Here is a 26,312-nt window from a genome sequence, read left to right on the forward strand (position 1 = left end):
TTGCTTTGGTTGGAGATGTGTCACATTTGTCTCACATGTACACAATCTGATGATTAGGCAGCTGTGATGGCTAATCCTGGGTGTCAACTTAACCGGATCTGCTCATCTGAAATGAGAGAGATTTTCTGGGCTCTGAAGGGTTCTGGCAGCTCCGCTTCTCTGTTTCTGCAGTCCACAGCACACACAGCTCATCTCACAGACCCAGGCCAGCTCTATTCCACACCTACTGCTGTCCTTGGTGATCATTCCTTGGTCCCGGCATCTCCAAAAAGCTGGGGTCTCCCCCAAATCTGAAGCTACACCTTCACCAATTGCATTTTCTTGCCTCTTGGGGTGCAAAGCCTCAGATTCTCTCCATGACCCCTTCAATACTGGGGTCTTCACGGCAACTGAAGCTGCACTTTCACCTATGGCCTTTCCTGGCCTCTCAGAGTGCCAAGCCTCAGCTTCTCTAAAGGTATCCAGCACAATTGACACTTTCATGCTTTCAATACCAGAACCATGCAGGAGAATGTTACACATTACCAAGTCCTATTTCTGGCTTGAGATGGAGGCTCGGGTCCCCTCTGTGTGCTGACCCTGAGGAAGTATCTCCCAAAAGATTTCACCATAGTGATGCTGGTCTCTTGTTACTTATAGGTGATTTTTCAGCCCCAGCTAACCAGTATCAATTGTCCCAGTAAGGCAAAGGTATTGCTTCAGGTTCTGGTCTCTTAATCACAGCAGAGTCTTCAGCCCCAGACGATCAGAACGCATATTTCCTCAATTCAAAATCTTACACAAACAGCCCTGATAGTCTCTGTTTCCCTTTGAAGCTTCACAAGCAAGGCTTCCATCATCCATAACTCTTTCAACATAACTGTTTCAAGCTCCACAGAACCAAACTCTGAGCACTCAATGGCTTTTCCAGACCAAAGCCTCAAACGCTTCTACCATATTCCCCAAAACACCAAGGTCGGGTCTGTCACAGCAATACCCTACAATCCTGGTAACAATTTCTGTTCTAGTTTGTTTCTTTTGCTGTGACAAAACATTCTGACCACTACCAACTTGGGGAGGAAAAGGTTTATTTATTTTACATCTCCCAGGTCACAGTTCATCAGGGAGCCCAAGGTAGGAACTTATGGCAGGAACCTGGAGGCAGGAGCTGGAGCACAGCCCATGGAGGAACACTGCTTACTAGCTTGCTCCCCTGTCCCCTGCTCAACCTGCTTTCTTATGCAACACAGGCCCACCTACCCAGGGGTGGCACCACCCACAGTGGACTGGGCCCTCCCACATCACTCAACAATCAACAAGGTGCCCCATTGACATGGCCACAGGCCAGTCCAGTGAAGGCAATTTCCCAACTGAGGCTTCCTCAACCCATGTGTGTCAAGTTGACAAGGGGTAGACTTGTGATGGCTAATCCAGGGTGTCAACTTGACTGGATCTGGGATTAACTGAAATGAGAGAGATATTCTTAATTGGATCATCTGAAGCTGGAAGACATGATCTAAATGTGGGTGTTACCTTCTGATGGCAGCCGGTATAAAAGGCCATGGCAGAGGAGAACACTTGCTTTTTTCTGCTTGTCTTCTCTCTCACTGGTGAGTTCATCTTGCTGCTGTAGACTGAAGACTAGCCAATCTTTTGGAATTCATCAGACCTTCAGCAACTGATTGGGACTACTGAAACATCCATCCTCATGGACTGAGCAACTATGGATTCTCAGCCTCTCCAGTGTGGTACAGCCATCATTGGACTATTCAGACTCTATCTTGTGAGCTAACCTAATAAATCCCTGTACATATATATTCATTCTACCCGTTCTGTTTCTTTGGAGAACCCTGACTAATACAGCAGCCTATGATTAACTAAAGTTTAGCTTCTGTGATTGGGTGAGTTTCAGATATTTTAGCATAAGGATATAATGGTTAATTTCATTCTGATCTTTACTAGATTTAGAATCACCTAGTAAATACACTCCTGGGCATGTCTGAGAATGTATTTTCAGAGAGGTTTAACTGAGGAGGAAAGATCCATCCTTAAACAGGGTAGCAGTACTCCATTGAGATAGGAGCTGATCCAGACTGAATAAATAGAGAAAAAGGAGGAAGCCAGCTCTGTACCAGAATTTACCTCTCCCTGTTTCCCCAATTCTGGATATAATGTGATCAGCTGCCTCATGTTCTTGCTGCCACAGCTATAGCTGCTTTCATTGTCATTATGTGCTGTACAATCAAACTGTGGGTCAAAATAAACCAACCATTCTAAGTATTTAAGTTTCTGTCAGTATTTTTCCCCAGCAACAAGAAGGCATAATTAATATAATTTATATAATACATATTAATATAAAAATAAAAATAAAAGGTATACTTGAGACAAAGTAAATGAAAACAAAACAGTCAGAAATCATAGAATGAAGAAAGAGAATTTCTGAGACAGAATTTTACAGCAATAAATGCCTACACCAAAACAGTACAATATTGAATAAGTAATTGAGAAATTGACCTCAAAAAACTAGAAAAAAATTATGGCAAGCCCAAACTTACCATGCTGCTTAATTTTTGTTAACTTGACACAAACTAGAGTCCCGTGGGAAGAGGAACTTCAACTGAGGTATTTTCTTCATCAGATTGGCCTGTGGTCATATCTATGGCACATTTTCTTAACTTTTAATTGATGTAGGAGGGCCCTGTCCACCCTGGTCAGGTAGGCCTCCACTGTATAAATAACTAAGCCAAATGAAGGAAGCCAATAAGTAATTTTCCTCCATTATTTCTTCTTCCAGCTCTGCTTGAGCTCCTGCCTTGACTTCCCTTATGATGAACTATAGGTTGAAGATAAAATAAGCCTTTTTCTCCTCAACTTACTTTTGGTCACTGTTCTTTCACAGCAACAGGAAACAAAGAAATACACTTACTAGAAGAAAAAACAAGCCTAGATCATACCAACAATAAAATCTAGAACGAAAACAGAAAACATTCAACAAAATTAAAAGCGAAAAACACATACTGGTTAGACTAAGGAAGAAAAGAGGGACACACAAAATTATAAATGAAAATATATTGACAATAAATATTACATAAATACAAGGGGTTATAAAACTTCTCTGAAGAGCTGTAGTATAACAAGTTGAATAACCCTGAAGAAAGGAATTACTAGAGACACACTATCCATATAGAGTGAATCGGAAAGAACAGATATTGGTAAACTCCATTACTTCAGGTCTTAGAAATCAAGAATGCCTCACATCTCATCTATGAAAAGCTCTGAATTGGTGATTTCATTACTAAATCCCATACAAATATTTAAAGAATGAACAGCTTTTCTTCCCAAGATTTTCCCAAAGACTGAAGAGAATCAAACTTTTCCAAATTCATTTTATGAAGCCAAAAATATTCTGATAACAAGACAAGTACATCAAAAGAAAAGAAGCAACAAGCATAAACAAAGATGCAAGTCTTCAGTAAAATAATAGCAATTGAATTCAACAATGCATTAAATGGAATTTTCTCTATGATCAAGTGGTTCACTCTACAGATGCAAGAATCATCCAATATCTACAAATCAAGAAATAGGATACATCATATAAACTAAAAGAGACAAAAATTCATTGTCTAAAGTAAGTACAAACTATGACAGAATTTGAAAAAATTCAGCATTTTTCACACAGTGATAAAAAGGCAATCTCTTAATTAAATAATGTTAGAAAATAAGATGAAGTTAGAAAAAAATGAAGTTAGAAGCTATTTTTTCCTTAATATATAAAATTTAACTAAAAGATTTCAAGTGTAAATATAAGGCCTAAACAATAATTGAACTATAAAAAAACATGAAATAAGAATACTTTGTAAAAGTGGTATGAACAATGATTGTTTTGATAGACCTTCAAGGCACAAAACAGCCAAATGCAATGACATTATAATAAACAAATCTTGAAGGCAAAATAAATAAGCAGCTACAGGTTACAGAAGAAAATTTTTGCAAACTACACATTTAATAAGGGCTTAATACTAAAAATACAGAAGGTACTCAAACAAGAAAACAGCTCAGTTATAAGTTGGCTCATCGTGCTGGGGAGTGATCAGTTGGTAATGTGCTGGCTTCATGAGCATGAGGGCATGAGCTCAACTTGCATCACCCAGTAAAAAGGTATGTGTGGGAGCATGAGTTTACAATCCCAGCACTGAGGAGGTGGAGACAGGAGGATCCTTGGGGCTTGATGGCCAGTGAGACAAGCTTAATTCCTGAGTTACAATATACTGAGAGACACTGTCTCAAAGGAAGTGAACAGGATTCCTGAATATGGAAGCGTGAAGTCATTTCTGACTTCAGTGTGCATATATACACATGTACATTCTTTCCAGCACACGTGTGCACGCACAAATGCACACATATACAAATAGGTAAGGGATTCAAATAGATGTCTCAGTTGAAGAAACACAGATATTCACAGGAACAGTGAGATTGCTTAGAGGTTGGAGGTGCTTATTGCCAAGACTTGAAAGCCAAGTTTCATCTCCAGAACACACAGGGCGAAAGCAAAGAATCACTTCCTGTAAATTGTTCTCTCATCCTTACAGCTGCAGCATAGCATGTGCATACACACCAGAAACACACACATGCATGCACAGAGAGAGAGAGAGAGAGAGAGAGAGAGAGAGAGAGAGAGAGAGAGAGAGAGAGAGAGAGAGAGAGAGAGAGAGAGAGAGAGAGAGAGAGAGAGAGAGAGAGAGAGAGAGAGAGAGAGAGAGAGAGAGAGAGAGAGAGAGAGAGAGAGAGAGAGAGAGAGAGAGAGAGAGAGAGAGAGAGAGAGAGAGAGAGAGAGAGAGAGAGAGAGAGAGAGAGAGAGAGAGAGAGAGAGAGAGAGAGAGAGAGAGAGAGAGAGAGAGAGAGAGAGAGAGAGAGAGAGAGAGAGAGAGAGAGAGAGAGAGAGAGAGAGAGAGAGAGAGAGAGAGAGAGAGAGAGAGAGAGAGAGAGAGAGAGAGAGAGAGAGAGAGAGAGAGAGAGAGAGAGAGAGAGAGAGAGAGAGAGAGAGAGAGAGAGAGAGAGAGAGAGAGAGAGAGAGAGAGAGAGAGAGAGAGAGAGAGAGAGAGAGAGAGAGAGAGAGAGAGAGAGAGAGAGAGAGAGAGAGAGAGAGAGAGAGAGAGAGAGAGAGAGAGAGAGAGAGAGAGAGAGAGAGAGAGAGAGAGAGAGAGAGAGAGAGAGAGAGAGAGAGAGAGAGAGAGAGAGAGAGAGAGAGAGAGAGAGAGAGAGAGAGAGAGAGAGAGAGAGAGAGAGAGAGAGAGAGAGAGAGAGAGAGAGAGAGAGAGAGAGAGAGAGAGAGAGAGAGAGAGAGAGAGAGAGAGAGAGAGAGAGAGAGAGAGAGAGAGAGAGAGAGAGAGAGAGAGAGAGAGAGAGAGAGAGAGAGAGAGAGAGAGAGAGAGAGAGAGAGAGAGAGAGAGAGAGAGAGAGAGAGAGAGAGAGAGAGAGAGAGAGAGAGAGAGAGAGAGAGAGAGAGAGAGAGAGAGAGAGAGAGAGAGAGAGAGAGAGAGAGAGAGAGAGAGAGAGAGAGAGAGAGAGAGAGAGAGAGAGAGAGAGAGAGAGAGAGAGAGAGAGAGAGAGAGAGAGAGAGAGAGAGAGAGAGAGAGAGAGAGAGAGAGAGAGAGAGAGAGAGAGAGGAGAGAGAGAAATGTAAAAAGTAGCTAAATTAAAAATTGTCCAACATCGTTGATAATGAGGAAAATGAAAATTAAAAAAACCAAGATATAAAAAGATTACTTCACACCTGTAATAGCATCTGTCAAAAATAGTGGAGAAAAAAGATATCAATGTGCACAACTGGTAGAACATAAATTTGCACAATTATATATGAACTGTATGAAATTTCCTCAAAAAATAATAGTTCCCACATGATTATATAAACATTCAATAATTATATTGCCTGTATAGGCAAAGCAATTAAATGAATGTCAGAGATTTCTTTTTAAATTATTTATTTAATAATCACATAATTAGAATAAGCATTTCATTACAACAGCATTGTCATATTCAATACTAATTTCCAGAGCTAAGATGCATCTCTTTCAAAATTGGCATTAATTTTTTAGGTTTACAGTTGAATTAATACAGTTATACAATATTGTATTCAGTAGATACTCTATAAGACATAAAATTGAATGAGGTTTTTAACCTTTAAAAAAGATCTACATTTTATTATTAAAATACACAGTCTCATCCAGAAGAATTCATTTTTAATGCAATTAACACTTAGATGTTTGCACATGTGTTTCTAATCTCTATATATTTAATTATTACTAGTCTCAGTCAGTTACTTTCTGAGATCCTGGGCACCTGAGCATGGATATAAAGTCATCAGGTAGATTTCAATGGTAATGTTTTTCGCATCTACTAATTAATAAGGAGCAAATTTTTATGCCTCGAAGAATTATTTTTTAATTAATTTTTTAAAAATTTCATAACCACATGATTAGAAGAAGCATTTCATTACAGCTTTAACATATTCAGTAACATATTCCAGAGCAAGGATACATCTCTTTCAAAAGTGGCCATAAATTTTTAGGTTCACAGTTGAATTAATAGTGTTATACGATACTGAACTTAGTATAAACCCTGTAAAACATAAAATTGAATGAATTTTTACTCTTTAAAGAAGATCTCAATTTCATTTTAAAATATGCTGTTTCCTACATTTTTAATGCTACTAACATGTAGATGTTTGGACATATGCCTTTAATCTCTATGTATCTGATTATTACTAGTCACAGTTAGTTACACTAGGATCCTTAGTACCTGAGTATAGATATAAAGTCATCATGTAGATTTCACTGGTAATGTTTATCACTTCTACTATTTAACATGAAGTAAATTTTTATGCTTCCTCCTCAAATATGTCTTTTTAAAAAATTTGTTAATTTTTTGTGAGTATATCATATAGAACATCCCACACAATCTTATTCATCTATATACCCACTTCCCAAATGGCACCCTCCCATAGCCTCCCCCCTCCCACACACTGGAGCCCATATACTCTGTCATCCCTGTTACTGTCCACTGTGTGGTCGACACCCCCAGCCATTCCCCTGTGCATGTTCATTTACTGAATCTAGTCAGCCTGTGGATTTCTTTACCTCCGTGCTTATTCCTACAATATTCACCATATCTCAGATTTAGAATGACCATACTTATGCATGAATGAAACAATAAATAAACCTGGTATCTGTACATGATAGTATCCATCAGAGAAAAGGGAGCATATCTTTGTATTCACACAGCATGAATGAATCTAGGAAAGCTATATTAAGTGAAATACCAAGCGCACAAAGGTAAAGGCATATCATATTATTCACATATGGAAGTCAAAATAAATTAACTCATGGACATACAGAAAAGATAATGGTTGCCATGTACTCCAGGCTAGAGGTTGGGGTGAAAGGGTCAAATTTTTATTTAGATAAGAGGAATATGCTAAATAGATTTATGACACAATATGATAGTAAGTCATGATATCTTCTTAAATTAGCATAGGAGGTAAAATATTTTATCACAACAAAAATGTAAGCCACACATTAATCGGCCTGATTTAATCATTTTAAAATGCCTTTATATTTCAAAAGTACAAATCCACCCTTTAGGTAAAGACAAACACATGTCATTGGTAAGCTTGAAATGATTTATTTGAAAACTAAAACTGAAACAGATGTCATGGTGTATGTCTATAACCTCAACACTTAAAAACCTGAGGTTAGAGAATCTCCAGTTTGGAATTAAGTCACACTACACCGAGAGACTCTTTATCAAAGAAACAAATAATCCAACAACAATAATTCAAAAGATTAATAGGTAATATCCTGATAATTGGTAATAGTCACATAATTACTTCAAACCCACATATACAGTTCATATAAACATTCTGGAAATTCATAATGCAGATTCAATTTTCCTTATATGAAGTTGGATCTAGAACTCCCATCCTTGTTGCCCTGCATGGGAGGATTTCGTGGGGCAATGTATCTCTGAGTGTTTGTGATTATTTTAACACTTATTTTTAGCTATTTATTTTTTGAATGTCATGCAATGAATTTTAACCATACTCATCATCCTCCCCCTCTTCTCCAAGATCCATCTCACCTCCCTGCCCACCCATCCTCTGTCCTCTTTTATTTTTAAGTCCACTGATTCTTACTTGTGTTCTCCAAATACTGTAGTGTGGGTCTATCCCTGGAGCCTAGTCAACCTATCTTAAAGAAAACTGAATCTTCTTCTCTGAGCAGCTATCAGTTGCCAGTAGCAGCTCAGTAGGGGTAGAACTTCATGCCCCCCTCCCAGATTTTGTCTGACTTGAGCTTGTGCATATCTTGTACCTGCTGACACAAGTGCTATGAGTTCATATGTGCAACTGCCCTGCTGTGATCAGGAAACAATTTTATTTTAGTCATCCACCACCTTTACCTCTTACAATCATCCCACCTTTCTTCCACAAGTGTCCTTTGACCCTTGGGGTGAAGAGTGTGGTATAGATGCCCCACCTAATGCTGAACATTTTGCAGCACCTTATTTACTTTGCCTTGACCAGCTGTGGAGATTTATATTAACCCCCATTTACCGCAAAAATAAGCTTTTCTTATTATGGTTAAGGATGCTTTAACCTATGAGTATAACAGTAAGTCATTAGGGATATGTTTAACATTACAGCAGTTTAGCAAAATAATACTAGGTTGTTCATTAGGATCTCTGAATTATATAGCCACAGAATCATGGCCCCAATTGTTGTAAAAGTTGTGGGGTCCATCTTTGAAGAAGACCTTAAATCACAGACATTTTTTATTCAATAACATCTTAAATGTTCCTGATCTTGACTGCTATTCTTAAACAGTATGGGGAAATTCATGCTAATGTTGAATTTTCCTAAAAAGCACACAAATGTTGATTATCTTGTATATTTACTGGAGCATGACTGAATTTGCCTTAACCTTTCAAAACACCTACATCTTTTTCCTTGTCTAAAGAATATCACACATATAGTATTTTGCTTCATCTCATAAGATGTTAAACCTCTCTAAGGACTGGAAACTGTAGGATGTCTGTAACATGCTAACACCACAGGGAGAAAGTGAAAGCAAAAGAGAAACTTAATTCTCAAACTAAGACATTATTATCAGCTCTTTGTAATTCAACCTATGCAGTTGGTAAAAGATGTACTTGACGCACGCATGTGTTAGCCCTTGTCACAGCATTTGTATGGTTATTTTGCACTACTGCTATTTTAATAGATGATGGTTTTCAAACAACTAGTTTGAGCACCACAGCTGGCTTCATCATCTGATAGTCAAAGCTCCTAAAAGTCTTATGATACTTATTCAGTAAAATTTTACCACTTTTGCTAATAGTCTCAGGATGTGCACTGTTAGATATACATTGGTGTGCACCTAGTGAAAATTATTAAAAATGATAAAAAGTTTACTGAGAATAATTTTATGACAATTGCAATAGTATAAACATATGAGTTGTGAAATTAGAGAACATATGCAGATAAATAGATAAACATTTAGTGTAGTAGGTTGATAAGTGTTACCAAGCACTAAAGCAATAATGAATTTCAACTGCTGAAACTGGGAAAGAAAATAAATCCAGAGACCAAAGTAATCTCTTTGCTTCTTGTCTTTTCATAAGTTTACAGTTGTCTCTTAATAGTAAAGATTCTTAAATTTAAATTTTATTCCTTAATTATGTATATGCATGTTAGACTATGTGGTATTATGTACAGACAATAAGAGAAGTTGCCAATCTTCTTGTGGCCAGAGATTGTGTTGGATCCCCTGAATCTGGAATTACAGAGGGTTATAAGAATAGAATGTTGGTGCTAGGAACTGAACTTGGGTCTTCTAAAGGGGTAGTATACTCCCTTAATGTCTGAGTCTTCTCTTCAGCCCCGACTTCTACAGTTTTGACACACAGGTCCATCATAAGACTTTTTCTTAGAAGAACTGTTTATCCAATTTTTAACATATTCATACATGTATTTGTAAATCACTTTATAAAAACAATCTTGTTACAAAGTCTAAACTGAATGCTAAATTTTTCTTCTCTCATATGTTAAACTTAAATATCCTTTCTCCTTGCTACTGATTTTCTTCCCCAGTCTGAAATTTGATACAATATTACATGAAGGCAGTTTTGGGACTAGTTAGTTGTTGAAAATAACCTTTTGAATTGGATGAATCTGATTCAAATGGAAGCCATGTTGAAAAGTAAGACATGATGAATCCATTAATCATTGTTTTGGCAAAATGAGTTCATGAAAATCCTAGTATATCAAAAACACTGAAAACTTGCTCTGAAACATTGCAATTTTCTGAATGTTTGCCATATTACAATAAAAATTCATGATTTTGAATAATATTCCAATCTTTAGAATTCAGGAGAGTACATTTTTTTGTCCTTTGAATTAGAAAAAATCAGTATACTCTTAATTCTATGAGTCATACTAAAATGTAAATTTTAGTTGGACAGATTACATACATATTTTTATACTAGTAATAGTGGTTATGTGGGTAGTGACTAGGCATCGGGTAAAGGAGTGGTAGTATGGGAACAGTTGGAGACTGATTACTACTGGGTGAGGGAGAGTAGACCTTACTTACAATGTCTAGATAGGCTGACTAGACTCCAGTGTGTGAATTTGCACTGAAGGACATCTGGGTACAAATGTTTGACTGGATATGGCTTTACCTGTATGGGAGAATAGATGCGGTTCAGTGAGGGAGTGAGGTGGGCAGCAACTGGTGAGGGGGGTCTGAATTTGATTAAGAATTGTTGTATGATATGTACAAAACCTCAATAAAAATTTTTAAATGCCAATAAAAAAGTTATTGTAATTATAATAATGCAACTACATTTGTTTTTTATGTACCACTATGAATAAACAATTCATTATTATGTTTATAAAAATTTGCTAACAATTTCCACGCTTAAGCTCTCATATCAAATGAATGTGTGTTAATGTCTTTTAGGGCATCTACAAGTCTGCAAACTGTGCAAATGATATATCATATTTATTTCTTTTTAAATACATTTATATTCAATTTTTGTGTATTTCATACAAAACATCTATGTCCTCTTTATAATCCCTTCCCCATAGGCACTCTCCCATAGCCCCTTCCCCACTGGATTTCATGCATTCTGTCATTTATGTTAAAGTCTGTTGAATAAAGTAACTGGCCCCCCTGACATCCCTCAGTGCAAGTTCATCCACTGGGGTCAAACACTCAAAATAGAATTAGAGTTTTACAAAACTGATCACTTTATGGTACAGAAAGTTCAACTATCATCAAATATGAAAGACATGTGAATGTATAAAATATTTAATATGCTTTCTATATAATGCATTAAATTTTTAAAAATAGAACTCAAATTATCAAATGTATTGCCCAGAGGTGATATTTGATAATATATTCTAATTTGTATATTTGATGGTATACAGTAATATATTGCTATGGCATTTCTTTATGCTGGCAAATGAAACTGACAAAATTTCAAAAATTTTTCTGTTATTTTCTCAAATATTTATATATGTTTTCATAGCTATAAAAAATTGTTCTGGATATAGAATTTTATATGTGTAAAAATGATCTTGTCTATAATCTAACTTTCGGTAGGGGTGTAAATAGATAAGAATTGCCTTTATAACCCTGTCCAGGAACTAATAGAATTCTCAATATATCCCTAGTCTGAGCTGGTATCAGAAAATATTTACAAAATATGATGAAATTTCATCATTACAACCTCCCATGATGGAAGCCCACATACCCAATAAATGTCTGTTGAACTTTGTGCTGCAGTCATGAGCATGAACCAGAGATAATTTGAATCAGATTGGGAGTATTTTGTTCTGTCCATAATGAGTTCCTAGTTTATAAAACGTGTGCTTATAAAATAATGGGATCAGACATTTTCTGGTCTCTTAAAATGTATAAAGCTGCTTATAATATTGCAAAGAAGATACTGCCAATATGTTGAGCATAGGCATGTTGATGGAGTCAGCACATATCTCTCATTGGCAACATGAAGCGGGTCAATGCCTAACTGCCTTTTGTGTTATGCTGATTGGCATATTAGCTTCAATAACAGATCCCCACATTTGGAATAAAAAAATACAGGTTAAATATAGCAGGATATTTCCTGTCAGTAATGTCACAAGTATTTAAATGTACTCCTTTTTCTCAATGCATTTTTTGAACTTTAGTGCATTTTATACACCTTTAATCATATTTAGACCCTTCCCTCACTTGCATTCCCAAAGCCTCACCCCCAATGGACTCATGCATTCTGTCATATATGTTAAAGTCTGTAAGTCAAATTTGTGTACTCAGATGTCCCTCAGTGTAAGCTCATCCACTGGAGTCTAGTCAGTTTATCTAGAGTTACTCCTTTAAAGAAGATCAACTCTCCCTCTCCCAACAGTAATCAGCTGCCAATAGTTCCTCAGCTGAGGTTGGGGCTTCCTGACCATTTTCTTTCAAACTGGATGAGTAAGACAAGTGTGTAACCTGCACATATCAGCAATGTATGTTACAGTTATGCACATGTGTTTCACCAAAACGTACCTATAAATATAACAAAATTCTAAGAGCCTAAACTGAAAACAATCCCAAATATCAATCTTTACTAAAGTGAACAAATTAACTGTTTCAAGTCATAGAATAAAATTTTATACAAACTTAAACATTTACAACTACATGAACTATCACAGTTATGTAATTTTATTTCCTCTCTTCTCTCCCTCTCCTCTCTCTCTCTCTCTCTCTCTCTCCCTCTCTCTCTCTCTCTCTCCCCTTTTGAACAGGATCTCATAACTCAGCTTATACTTGCCAATGTAGCTTAGGCTGGCCATGACCCTGAACTTGCTGCCTCCATATCCCAAATTCTGAGGTTACCAGCCTGTCCCACCATGCTTGACTCCGAGGTCTATTCTTAAATGAAAAACAACTGAGAAGCAAAATTCCAGCCATACGATCACTTTCACACAAGTAAAGTAAAATAAAATCATCTGATAGTGAGCAAAATCAGAATGATGATTATTCTAACAATGGAAGCACTTATATTGAAAATGGGATAAGACAAAATTGGGGGTGGTGGTGACTGATACATAATCTGTATGCTGGTTATGTCACTGGTCAATTATTGTACTACATTAAACTACATACTTTTAGAGTACTAATTTGTATGTACATATTTTGTGACTGTTTCATTGCGGTTAAAATTTCCACATTATTATATTTCATATAAAGGAAGTGTAAATATTTATAGATAGAATTTATAGTAGAATATGTCCACCAAGTGTTTTAAAACGTAAAACATTTAAAAGATTATTTAAAAGGATATTTTGTTGTAATAATGTCATCAATGGGAGATAATTTTCTATCATACACATATATATGTTTGCATTTATTCTCATTCCTTTATACTACACAGCTTATGAACTTGTTTTTTATGATGATCATGTGTTGGATGATAAAATGAACTTTATGTATTAGGACAGCAATTGCTGTTAAGCTTTTTAAAGTTAGAGCTATATGGATGTTTTAGTGGTTCATATAAAATAACATTAATTTAATTGACTGTAAGGAAACACATTTTTAGCCTCAAATGTTCATAGCAAATAACACACAGCTCCTTCAAGTGCTAGTGCTAAAATTAAAGAAATTTTCAATCTTATCTTCATGGCAATGAGTCTCATAAAATAGATGTTTTTCTCTAATAACATTTAGCTACTTTATTTTCAGAACAAATTTTTAATTTTTCTCGTCCTGTTGTAGACCAAATTTTAGCCCTGCTGGGGCCATTTCATAGCTTGGACCCATTTCCTGTATCAGAATTTAAACTGTGTGCCTCCCCCTCCCGTAGCCTGATCTCCTTCCACACCTTTCCCCACAGATGGCCTGAGAGAGCATCTTGCTTCTGATACGCTTAGATTGGTCGACCTCCTCATGACTGGCGTGTGATCAGCATGACCTTTGCTACCATTGCTCCCCAATGTGTTTGGGTGTTCTTTCATGTTATTGGATGATTATGTGTATATATACAGCCTGCTGAAAAATAAAGTTGAGTTCCGCCCTCTGACGTGCTCCTGGAGTGATTTTTGCTCCCTCGCACTTGCCCTCCCTGGGGTGTGGACTTGCCGCTGGACGGCGTGGACCCACAGTCTTGTAAAATATTTTAATGCACAGTCGTTTTAAATTTATTCCTTTTAACCTAATGATAAACATAGCTAAACATAACCTAATTGCCTTTATTATACATGCATTTCTTTCATGGGAATAAGTTAAAATGTGTGAGAAAAAGTACAGTGAATAAGAAATTGAGAAGACTTGTAGAATCAGTCATCCCCTTCAAGTTCTTTGGCTATATGCAGTATTCCTTAACTTAGCACTGTTTTTAAAATCACTAAGATTCTTCTTTATTAAGGTTTTTCATTCTCTTCAGCAACATTCTTGAAAGTTAAATTGTATGAATTTGAAAGCTCCTCTCTGACGTGTAAGAGTTAAAACATACCATACAAGAAGACACTCCTTAAGGGAAATAATTAAACTTTGTTTTCTGAAAATCCCTGGCATATTCTTATCTGTTCATCATAGAACATATTAGCTAAGGTTATACTCCTTCTGCTTCACTCCTTGGGAAGGAAGCAAAGTCCTGACACATTAACATAGCAACAGGGGTGATATTTTGTGAAGAAATTATAATAGCTAACTAAAATGTTGTATAACCATTTGGTATGAAATGAAACATTTCGTCTTGGAGGGAGAATGGATTCTCCTAAGAATAAGATAAGAAACTTACATGGCTCAGAAAGTTCAAGAAGCATAAGATTCTGAACACTTTCCAAAAGTCTTAAGACTCACCAGAACCCACTTCAAGATTGTATAAGCAATGGACAATTGCTAGGAGAATAGGAATTTTCTTCTAGGAATCTGCCTGCAAGTTGGGCAGGGAGCTCTAGGAATGTCACTTGCACCAGGCTGAGGTAGGCCTTTCAGTGATGCAGCTGCCTTTGGGTCACTCAAGATCTTGTAAGTAACCCCTCAGCCATACTCCTGCAAGTCATTTAATAAACCCACTGGTTCACCAATCTAGATGGCTGGAATAGTTTCTTTTTTCTCCTACCAGTGCCTTGTCTGGTGTGTATAGATATTCATTCATGCATCCCAGGAAAAGCTACAAAACATAAAATCTGTCTGAGATGAAGCAATTATTCCACAATATGGAAAGAATAGTGTTGCAGCTTAGGTAAAAGAATAACGAACTTATCCCCAAAGCCATCCACATTGTCCCCTATGGGCCTACAAATGTAATTTAAAACAGGGAAATTAAGCTCATGTCTGCAGTTCTCTGTTACTTGACAGAGTGAATATCCTAGGTTATCTGGCTATCCCTCTGCACTTGGTCTCTTAAAACTGATGAGTCAGAGGAGACTCATGAAAAGATGTAAAAGGACAAAATGAGTGTCAGTTTGGGATGACAGGAGGACTTTCCCAGTCATTGTAGAGGTTCAAGAGGTGGAAAGGGCCAGATACTGAGGAATTTAAGTGTCTATGGGGGATGGAATTTTAAAAAAAAATGATGTTCCTTAATGTCTTCAGAACAGGATGTAGTGAACTGACAGACACCTTGACTTTTCCCCAGTGGGAACACTGCTGGACTACCATTAGGAACTTAAAGATACTATATCTCTGTTCTTTTAAACTACTAAATTTATAGTAATTTTTTACAACACTGTAGAAAGTAATGAAACTCTATAAGCTATACTTTATAAGCAGCAAACTTAATCTACTGTTATAGTTAACTCCTCAACCTGCATGGGCACAGCTGGGTTAGAGAACAAGTGTTTAGCAATTTTTTTACAAAGCTTGGTAAAGAATCTTAAACTCACTCCAGTTTATAAAATATAAAACATCCCTTTACCAGACACTGATGTTGGAAAGCAAAGATTATGCTTTGCTGTGCACTATGGGGTAACTTGCAGAACAAAAATTGGTTCCAAGCAGAGCCCCTAACGCTGTCACTGAGGCCTGAAAAGCACCTGCTTGCACATCATCTGCTTTAGTACCTCTGTATCTGTTGTTGGGCTGCTTGTCAGTGAGTACATTTTGTGCCAGTCCAAAGCAGCTCCAATTCCGTTCCCTGTAGCTCAGACACTAAGAGCAAAAACTGTTCCACACTAACAATAACTTCCTAATAGTTTAGTAAGAGTTACAAGGAGAATGGATTGAGGTATAGACTATGATTTGAGATGAATTGATTATTGCTACCACAAAGGAAAATACAGATTCAAATTAGGAAGTTAAACTCTGCCTTTTGTTACCTATGATTGTGTTCTCTCAGGGCATAAATAAACAAAGGAAAAAAGTCTACCAGGATCAAATATGTTGGAAAACAGCTTATGTTCTGGGCTGCTAGAGTTGGCACCAGATGGGATGTCTCTGGCATTCAGTTCAGAGAGTAACTTCATATGGATATCCTGATCTCTGCAAAATTGTTCATTCAGATTTGGCAAGAAGCAAGACAGAGGAGACACAGTGTGTGGGAGGAAATCCTGTTTGAGTATAAACAATTGCTGAACTACAATGTTAATGAAGAAAATTACAGAAATTTCCCCAAGGTCTAAATATAAAACATGCAAAAATAAGAAAATGATTAAGTTCATTGACATACAAGTTATTAATCATTTTCAAGCAAGAAGACTTAGCTTTGCTACTAGAAGCCAGTATATAATATCGTCATTAGATTAATTGGATCTTTCCAAAATAGATCAGATTATATAGCCTGTCAGAGAAATTTTTTTTCATACTCTTTTGCAGTAAAACTAGTCATACAAGAAAAGGTAGTCTGGCTAGTTTTTAGATAAAATGTCTTAGTGGAATCTCTGTGACTTTGTGTTTTCCCAGGTTCAAAACACTAGGGAAGAGAAAGTGACAGTTGTGCATTTTATAACTTATTTTCACTGTCTCTGATTATTTCAGACCAAATGGAGGTATGGAAATATGGGACCTTTTGACATCTCTTGAATGATGAACCTTACCTCTGATTTTTATGATGATTGATGTTATTTTCAATTGTTTTGATTTCTGAAAATTTAAACACTCACTTAGCATGAGATTGATAATGGTTATTTGTCATGTAGGAAATCTGACTTAGATTTATGGATTTGCTTGACATATTTCAGACCTTCTTGTACTTGTGAATTCCTATTATTAGGAATTCATGTATGAATTTGAAATAAAAGTCTCTCTATTAGATTAACACAAGAATGACAATTACTTTTCATTGGCACCAACAATTGTGGTGAGAAAAATATGATAGTTCATTGCATCATTCCCAAAAGAAAGTACATCTATGTATAAAAATCACTTTTTTTTTCCTCAAAGAAGTCTTTTCTAGCAATATCACATTTATGCGAGAGTTACCACTCTGAGGGACTGAACTACTGTCAGATTCTTGAGTAAGTTTTAAGATAGTTTCTTCCACAATAAAAAGAAACAAGGGGCTGCAGAGATGTCTTAGCGATTAAGAACATTAGCAGTTTTTCCAGGAGGCCTGGGTTCGAATCCCAGCACCCACATGGCAGCTAACAACTGTCTGTTACTCCAGTTCCAGGGGTTCCAACAGCCTCTTTTGTCCTCCGCAGGCATTGCACGACATGGGTGCACTTACCTACGTGCTGGCAATACATGCACACACATCAAATAAAAATAAAAAATAAAATATTAAAAACTCAATTTCTACTTGTTTATTTCTACCTATAAAAATACAACTGATTTTTATACTGATCTTTTATACTGTAATATTGTTTAATTCACTTATAAATTCCAATAGCTTTTAAGAACAGCATTATTAAGGAATCACAAGCCATAGCACTTACCCATTTAAAGTCCACAGTTCGATGGTTTTTAGTGTATTCAGAGTTCCACAAGCACCACCACAATTGTTTTAGAATATTCTCTGCATCCCAGCAAAAAGTCTTCATATCCCATTTACCCATTTAGAGTGCTCAGCAATTGTTTTCTGTGATACTTATAAATGTCTATGTGAGTTGATCAACTTTGAAAAGATGTTTTTCACTTCCAGTTGAAATAATCAGAGAAATTTTGAGTTGGCATTGACCTAAGCCTTAGCCTTGCCTAAGCAATCAACTGAAGTGGAATTGACTAATGTCAGTGTCTGGGACAAGTAGTGATCCATCTGATATTTCACATATTTCAAATGACAGGGATGTGATCTGAGTCAGAGAATTTCACTTCTTAATAGATCTACTTTCTACAATAGTCTCCTATAAGTTGTTGTGTATGTGTCTATCCATATCTACCCAGTTTTTCATTATTAGACCTTGAAGTTCTAAGACTATGGCATAGAACTGTTACTACAGTACTCTCTTCTTTTTCTTCACATTCTGTTCCTTTAATTCAGCCTTGTTCTTTTGACATGTTCTCAATCATATAGATGGGTATGCTACTTACTGATTTTGATAAAATCTTATTTTAAAATGTTGGAGCAAGAAAGTAATTGTGATTTTCCAACATAGACTCAAAGGTTATTGACTTTCAATCTTTTGAACAATATAATTTCAGTCAGTACCATGCTTTTATTATTGCTTGAATGGTATTCTCTGTCCCACAAATTAAACCTGCAGTGAATTTGAATTCTATTGACAACATTCCTTAACCATAACTGCCTCCCCACTCCCTAGACCCAGACATTATATACAATTTCTTTGTAAAATGAGAATACAACTTTTCACATTTTCCTTGTTGACAAATATCAGGGCATACTGTTGCAGTGCTTCATTTTCTCTTCTAAATTCATTCTAAATGCAAATCCTTATAATCACAGATATATGTAGTTCTCCCCACTCATCAAAAAAGTTTCTCTTCACAAAAGATGTTGACTGACCACAACTGGTAAAATACAGAGAATAAAGGACCCTGTGATGCCTGGGACCAATTGATATATGTACACTATATCACTGCTACAACTAACGGTAAGGGAACATCAGGGAAAAAGGGATAGAAAGATTGTAAGAGTCAGAGGACCTGGACACCTGATTCTAGGTCTTCTGGACATGGCATGGAAGCTATATCCATGAAATCTCTAACATTGATGTCTAAATGAGGCCTGAAAATGTCAACACCAAAGTGAATGAGAAAAATTTCATGAGGCACACCTTTAGATGAAGAACTGTAGACAGTCAGTAGTTGCTGAAAAGGAAAAAACTCAGTTTTATCTATAGACAAGCTGCAGTCTGAAATGGTCAATCTCAAAAACATGTACATAGAAGCAACACTAAATGGAATCAATAGGTTGTGTGTATATACATATAATTTATATGTTTATCTAATTTTGTAATTAATAAAGAAGAACAGGTCATGCATTTGAGAGGGAGTGGAGAAGCATGGGAGGAGTTGAAGTGGGTAGAGGGATGGGTTGTAATTATATAAATACAGTACTTATATTTTACATTCTCAAAAAAATTAAAAAGAATAAATTACATAAAACTGTATGCACCTAATACTTGACACTTGATAGAGATTAAAATATCACTACTACCATCTCTTTCATGAGTTCTAAGTTGGATATATATAAAAGCAGCAGAGCAAGGTAGCACAAAAGTAGTAGAATGCATGTAGGAAGCCAAGTAGCATGCTAAAGTGGGAGGAATAGCACATTTTGATACTATAATCAAGGGATTAATGAACAGACGTTCACTGCACCATGCCTTTCCAAAATTTCTATATCAAAACCTAAATCTTCAAAAGTGTCTGTCTTTTCAGCCAGGCTTTTTGTTGTTGTTGTCTTTTTGAGATACGGTTTACCTGTATACCTGTAGACCCCGGCCGTATGTAGATCAGGCTGACCTTGAAGTTCTCCTGAGTCTGGCTCCTGATGCTGTGGCTGTGGTTAAAGGTATGTGCCACCACACCCACCTCCAAATAGGGCTTTAAAGAAAGCAAATAATGTTAATATCATTAATAAATGGCCATTACCTCAAAGGACTGTCAGGCATCAGGAGAAGAGGTAATACAGGGTTTTGATGTCTCTAAATATGGGACAAAAGTATGTGGGAGCAGCTTGTGCTGACCATGGAAGCTTAAGGAGTGGGGCTCACCAGATGCTAACTTTGGCACAACCATTTTGTAATCCTATCCTCCTGACATCTGGGAATACATTTTTATTAATTAAAGTATTTAGTTTGGTCATTTTTAGAGTAGCCCTGGTAGACTAATAGTGCATGCCTGTATATTTATGCAAGAGTGTTAGTGGGACATCATCTACACTGTGTGTATTTCTTCCTTTCCTTTTTTATTAGAATATTTCCAATGTACTATTAAGAATGGCATGTGCTTAATTGGTATTCAAAGTTAATTATTATATCCATGTCTTGATTTCTCCTTTGCTTTATAGAATAACATAAATTGACTTGTGGATTGTTTGTTTCCAGGCACAGATCAAATTGAGCACCAGGGGGTACATTTGAAACCAGAGAGACTTGACAGACAAAGACAGTAAAAGAAAAGAAAAGAAAGATCAAGGTATACTTTAAATTGCTGACAAGACCTGCTGTTACTCTGAAATGCCCAACAGTCTCACTGTAAATGGCCATTGGCATCAGCTCCATGATAATGTGTTTTGCTACAAATCCGGAGAAACTAACACTTTGTTAGGAATCAGAAAAAACAAAAAGAACTCAGAAGCATTAAAGAAAATCATTTAAACTGTAAAGAAAAAATTGGAGCTGAAGAGATGACTCACGCAGCAGTCAAGAGCACTTGTTGATTTTGCAGATTACTCGGAGTTCACAACCATCTGCACCTCCAGTTTTAAGAGATCTGATGCATTCATTTATCTGACTCTGCAGGCCTCAGGCACGCATGTGGTGCATACACATACATGGAAACAGATAAAATACACATAAAATAAAAATAAATTAATTTTTAAGAAGATAAATAATTATTCGCAAAAGTTTTATAAAATATCTTACATTAAAGTCTGAGGATTGGGGTTTGTAGAGACGGCCCAGCAGTTAAGAGAACTCATTGCTCTTGTAGAGGATCCAGGTTCAATTCCCAGCACCCATATGTTGACTAACAAGCATTTGTAACTCCAGTTCCAGGGGATCCAATGCCTTCTTCTGACCTCTATGCTCATTGTAAGACATGGGTACCCTTACATACATGCAGGCAAAACACTCATACACGTAAAATAAAAATAGAAAGTAAAAAAAAAATTCTGAGAACTAATAGTAGAAATCTTAGTTTTGAGAACAAATTAGGTCACAAAATTATATTCATAAACTTATAGGACAGAAAATGGAGAAAAAAAAAGAAGAGGAGTGGGTTGGAACTTTGATCATATGACCAATGTGACGAGTTTTCCTTTAATTATGTTTTATGTTTCTGTTTATTCATTTTTTGATTCATTTATTTATTTTTATTTTAAGTGTATGAGTGTTTTGTTTGAATATATGTAAGTGCACCATGTACATGAAATGCCCACAGAGGCCAGAAGAGGGTGTCAAATTCCTTGGGACTAGAGTCATGTCTTAACTGTTATGTGCATGCTGGGAATCTAAAGAGGCTCCTCTAAAAAAGCAGTGAATGCTATTAACTGCTGAGCCATTTTTTTCAGGCCCTTATTTTTATTATTTTTAATTTGGGTGCATTGTGTGATTGTGCGTGTGCATGTGCACGCACATGTATGTATAGGTTCATGAGAGGGACAGAAGAAGCTGTACCTCCTGAAGCTCCAGTTATAGGTGGTATTGGGTCCTCCAGTGTGGGTGCTGGGAACTGACTTTGTATCCACTTTTAAGAGAAGCATGTAGCCTTAACTGCTGAGTCATCTCTCCAGCCTCATGTTGCTGTTTTTTTTATAGAATAATGTTTTAGGGCAAAACATGCATACACATTTTGTTTATATTTTTATTTTTTTGTACATATTGTTAAAAGGTGAACATAGGTGTCAGGCTCTGTTTATTTCATCTGGCAAAAGAATTACAGGATTAAAAATAAGTTTTCCAAGGTAATTGGAAGGAAATGAACAGCAGAAATACATTTAAATAAAAACGTAAGCCCATATAAACACACACACACACACACACACACACACACACATCAAAACCCAAATGGAGACATTATAATAAATAATGAATGCATGGATCATTTCTCGCAGAAAATGACTACCATCTCTCCGCCCTCAAGTCTGTAAAAAGAAAAAATGCTACTTTATAAGAAAGCATGAACAATTGCTAACAGAGTGCTGGGCAACCTAGAAGATACTTGTTCCCCTTTACATCAACGACAAAAGCATTTTGACAGGAGAGAGGAGTGAATGATGAAGTCTGGAATTGTATTCCTCGTATGTGAACTTGGACACCTTCCTAGACTTGAGAGTTATTATCCTTTTCATAGCTCTGTTTTGTGCATTCTTTCCTCTCTACCACAATGATCCTTTTCTTTCACTTTTCTCACAGCTACTATTTTAAACTTATTTCATGGGCTTTTCCAATTTCTGAAAATGTCTATTTGAATTATACTCTCCATATGTTCATGCCAGTGGAAATGAGAGGAAAGAGAAAATTAAGCTGCTTACTCATTTGTAGAGAATATCATTTACACCTCCCTCCCTCCTTCCCTCCTTCCCTCCCTTCCTTCCCTTCCCTTCCTTCCTTCCCTTCCCTTTCCATTCCATTTCCTTCCTTCCTTCCCTCCCTCCTTCCCTCCCTCCTTCCTTCCTTCCTTCCATCTTCTTTCCTTCCTTCCTTCCTTCCATCTTCTTTCCTTCCTTCCTTCCTTCCTTCCTTCCTTCCTTCCTTCCTTCCTTCCTTCCTTTCTTTTAATTGGTGAGATCTCATGTAGCACAGGCTGGCCTTGAACTTCTGTTTCTTCTGCATCTACCACCGAAGTACTGAGATTACAGGAAAATGCCACCACACCCAGCTGCATATTTTGCTTTATCATTACAACACAAAATTGATTCGAATTAACTTGGAAGGAAAAGAAACTCATTGTTCTAAAAATTTATCTAAAGATTGCAAGATAAGTGAGTAAATTATCATAGAATATATGGAATGCAAACCCAAATTGTAATATTGTGCAGATGTAATTATTAAAGTGGATACTTGATAATAGAGGACATGAACCCAGAGGGGTGGAAAAGGGACTGAGAGCGATGAGGAGCATCTGAATATGATCAAGATGCATTGTATGAAATTCTGAATTCAATAAAAATGAAATCCAGTAAGCTTTGTGTATATATGTTGGAGATAGGGTTAGACTCAGTAATCATAAAACTCGTGGTACAAAAGACAGTGGTTTTACCATTAGGAGATTATTGATTGATGTTAAGGAAATGGGAATCTGGGGAAAAATTCATAGTTTTTGGTATGGAAAATATACACTATTTGGTAAACTGCAATTTATGAAGCATTACTGTCTTGCAGCTTGTTGAATGAATTCTTATCAAGGAATATGAATGGAAATCAATAGTAATATATATGAATATATTATATGTGCAAAGGTAGTACAATAAGCTTTAGCCACCTATAGATTTTTAGCTGAGTATTTTTCAATTGGATTGTAAGATGATATGAGAAAGTTCACTTAAGAAAAGTGATGACTGTGAGAGCTCAGGTTGTTGTAATGTGGATGGCAGTATTGCTTTGAGAGTGTCCGGATAAGCCAGTAATGCATCCAGCAGCTCACTTTATAAACCTGGACATGCAAACAGCACTTATACAATATTGGAGTCAAAAAGAATGTCTTGACAGTGAGCTTTTTTTTTCTTTTGGGGAACTAAATGAAAATATGAGACCTATATAATAGTTGTGCCCAATTTTTAGAACAACTAACAAATACTTATAATAATTCTAGGTCTTTTGAATATATCTGTGATTGTGTATGCACCATGCTCATACTCTAGATGAATCATATCTTTCTACTTAACACACAATATAGTCTGCCAAGTAGATTTTAATGATATTACTTATAATTTCTGTACTTAACCAACTTTTTGACTATAAATAGTAAGTTTCAAGAAGCTTAATCTCATTTAATTAATGAAAACATAAAAAGCTAAAATAATTGTAATTCACTTGCCAGGATATGTTTTGTAAAGAAATTTTATGAAAATCTATGTGTTTAGCAAACAAAATATATTGGATAATCAAACTCCACTGCAGATTTCTTTTTGCATGGTCTCAGAGGAGTTGGTTTTTAAAAGAATTTATGTGTATATGAATGCTGATCTTATTAGCAGTTGTTTGACGTTTTCTGTCCCTGGAAAGGATTCCATCTGAATCACGCTGTTGGTCAGCTTGTTATCATAGCACTATGCTTCCTTACTAGGCACGGGGTAGTAGAGAACCATTGGTGTTTGTTGTGTTTCAGGAAGAAATGAATATGATCAAAGTGCATTACATGTACAGAAGTGTCACAATGAAATCAAATATTTGCTAGATTGGTATATACTAATTTAAAAAGAGGCTATTTCCTCTTCATTACACATTTTCTTTTCTATTTGGTGTTAAGAGTTTCCAAATGAAACATCTTTAATGATCTTTCAAGCAAAATTCTTTGCATCCCTTATATTCTGTCTTACTTTATTTTCCTACTTTCCTGCCTATCACTACATATAAATGCAAAGCAATCTGTCCTCTAGCATTTGAAACAGGGTTTGTTTTATTTTGGTTTTTTTTTTTTTTTTTTTTTTTTTTTTTTTTTTGGTCTTTTTGAGACAGGCTCTCCCTGTAGCCCCAGCTGTCCTGGAACTCACTATGTAGACCAGGCTAGCCTTGAACTCACAGAGATCCGCCTGCCTTTGCCTCCCGAGTGATGGGATTAAAGGCGTGCTCCACCATGCCCAGATTGAAACAGGTTTTTATATTTTGCCATTCATTTAAATTTTCAGAGAGAGAGAGAGAGAGAGAGAGAGAGAGAGAGAGAGAGAGAAACATCATTATATAACTTAGTCTTTGTTATTTATTCAATATAATTCAAAAGTTCCCCTTCCATTTGTCAACTGTACCGTAGGTCAACTGTACCGACAGTACATTTCTCTTCTTTTAAAACAAACAATTAATCCTATAAAGCAGCTTATATTCTTTAATCAGTTATTAAAGCTTTATATTCTAAATTTTTAAAATTAAAGCTAAATAACAGTGATGTCAGAGCTGCTGGATTTACTGTATAATGTACACAGACGCTCTTTAATAGTGTATTTCTTGAGGTATTCAGTGCAGAAGGCAAAGGCCAAGCAGACTTGTGACTGATATCTGTAAATCAGGAAATTGGTAAGAAATGAGGATAGGCAATGACATAGATTTTCCTTCTTTGCTCTTAGCCTGTGAATAAAGTTAGAAACTCATTATGTACCTCATCATAATAATCAATACAGATTTTATTGAAAATGCAGTATGTGCTGAACCCTGTCCCAGATCCTTTTGGAGACAAAAAGCTATTAAATATGAATTCTGATTTCAAAGTTCTTTTATGCAGATGAAAAATTACTATTTATGTGACACATAAAACATACTTTGGAGTCACATAAGAATAAATGAAAATATTTCATTTTCTATAAAAAGCAGATTGACTGGAAGTTAAATTTTTTATAAGTTCATGTATTGTTTTCATTCTTTTCTCTGTATTTTTTCCAGCTCTTTGTTAGTGGAAACATCATGCTTATCCTATACGCACTGTGGACCATCCACAATGTTTTCATGTAGGTATAAGAAATCTAAAAACACACATACCAGTACAGCTATAGTATCTTTAAATAAGATTTCAATCACTCTGACCCTCACATAAACAGGAGAAAAACACATTATGAACGATTCTTTGATATTGTATTACAACAGCTTATTTACGTTAACATAGCATGAATTAATATTCTGTATATGTTCGTAGAGCATACTGCAGAATTAGTGCTAAACCATGAACAACACAAAATGATTATATACTCTTAGTTTATTACTTAGACAATATTAAAGAAGTCTTTGAAGAAAGAAGTTAAAAGGACAAAAGTTAAATTATTTAGATATTCCTGGAATAATCACAAAATGAGCAAAGGATGACAATGATCAGATCCTGTTGTGCTGTAGCAATGCAATAAGTACAATGACTTAATAAATCATCTTTCAAAAGTTAATAATGTATATTATGAATAATAAAAAAAGCACAAAAGATCCATTGAAACTACTGTTTATATAGGAACTGTGACAGAAACACTAACAGCTCCATTGAAAATGTATGCAGCAACTCTTCCTTCTTCGCTCCTCA

The sequence above is a fragment of the Nannospalax galili genome, unplaced genomic scaffold, assembly GCF_000622305.1.
Source record: "Nannospalax galili isolate Female #2095 unplaced genomic scaffold, S.galili_v1.0 scaffold578, whole genome shotgun sequence".
Taxonomy (NCBI): Eukaryota; Metazoa; Chordata; class Mammalia; order Rodentia; family Spalacidae; genus Nannospalax; species Nannospalax galili.